Below are 1,527 nucleotides of genomic sequence, written 5' to 3'. Positions count from 1 at the left end.
AAAAAAAAAAAAAAAAATACAAACTAGCCTCTGAGCCAAACCCCCTGTCTGATCTTCAGTCTTCTTTCTGGTCAACACTGTTGAAGTGGGAGAAGCCTCTCGGCGGCCCTTGACCATGTGTGCCATACACAGTGTGCACTGTGGTGGCTCCGGTCTCGGTGGCTGACTGGCCTTGCCATGCTGTGAGGTGTGCTGTCCCTCCCTGCACATCTTGTGGATGGCCACTTGTGTGCTTGTGCTGCACGCTCTGCTGCAATCACACTGGGGAATTGGCCCTTGAACAGAAGAGTTGCGTGTGCTGCTTTTTGGGTCAGGGTCTGTCACTGAGCAGAGAATGTGATGTCAGTGCTCACCGCTTGCACATCCTAGCTGAGTGTCCTGCTATAGAAGATGATGTCAGCCCTGCTCCAGCTGCCGGATGTCTGTGCAAGTGCACAGGCTGCAGGGGCTTAGCCAGGCCGGCCAATGCAGGATGCAGAGCGACACGAGGGGCCGCGCCGGTCACCCTCACCACAGTTGATGCAGCACAGCATCTGGGAGCTTCCTCCCTGCACCTGCCTCAGCCCCAGGGGACTTTGGACTCACCAGGGCCCCAGAGGTGCTTGTTTGTCCTTTTTCTGCACTGTCCCAGGCAACCCCCAACATGTCCCCTCTCACAGTTCACAGGGGTGGACAGTCGCGCCCATGGTGGTGATGGACCAGAGTCCTGAGGCGGTGTCCTCTCTGTGGGCGGGGCCTGGCTGCGCGCCACACACTCTGCCGCTGGGGGGCCGGTGGCTGAGGTGAGTCGGCCGGCTGTGAAGTGTCCTGGCATCAGTAGATGCCCATCTGTGAGTGCAGGCAAATGCTTTTTTCTTGGGTTTCTGGAACATCATGTGTTGGCAGGTGCCAGATGGAAAGGAGAAGTGGCTGGGGCAGGCATGGCCAGGAGGAGTTTGGGAGGTAGTGGTTTCATTGCCCCTTTCATGCTGAGGAGCCACTTGGTTTAAGCAGGAAGTGCTCCAGTCTCAGAAAGTGCACCCCTGTCCTAGGCCTTCCAGAAATGCAGCCTCCGGCCATGCACCTGCAGCGAAGTTGTGCCACATCAACACCGTTTGTACGTCTTTGTTGCTGGTTCTGATTTAGAGCCGGTGTGAAGGATGGCCTCGAGCTGCCTTTAGGGTCTTCTGAATTCGGAAAACAAAACAATTTTGTCTAGTTCTCCCATGAGCCTTGCTGGGGGAGCGTTGTTTGTGTTTTCAGACATTAAAGAATTGATTCTGTGATCCTTGTAACTGTTTAAAGAGATATTTAAGCAAGAAGTCTGTAATTTGTAAGTTATCTGGTCTTAACACAATCATCACAACTCGAGAAGGCTTGTTCGTACCCTCAGTGTACCTGTGTTTGTGCCTATGGCTGGTTTTGACATTGTTGGTTTCCTGGGTGCTCCTCGTGGGTCGGTGTTTGAGCCCTGAGGTATGTCTCCCCTTGAGGAGGCCGTCAGGACACGCTGTGCGAAAACGAGTCCTGCCTCTTTCACATCCTGCT

At 54.2% G+C, this 1,527-nt stretch overlaps 1 protein-coding gene across 1 annotated transcript in view; it reads left to right on the top strand.

Moving 5' to 3' along the window:
• TOLLIP (toll interacting protein) overlaps positions 1–1,527 on the top strand; it is a gene marked incomplete at its 5' end in the record, with an annotated part of 18,241 nt that overhangs the window by 15,940 nt on the left and 774 nt on the right.

Source organism: Tupaia chinensis, unplaced genomic scaffold (assembly GCF_000334495.1).
Source record: "Tupaia chinensis unplaced genomic scaffold, TupChi_1.0 Scaffold144019_1, whole genome shotgun sequence".
NCBI lineage: Eukaryota > Metazoa > Chordata > Mammalia > Scandentia > Tupaiidae > Tupaia > Tupaia belangeri.
The sequence above is the reverse complement of the archived record's forward strand: the minus strand, read 5'-3'. Positions and strand labels throughout refer to the sequence as shown.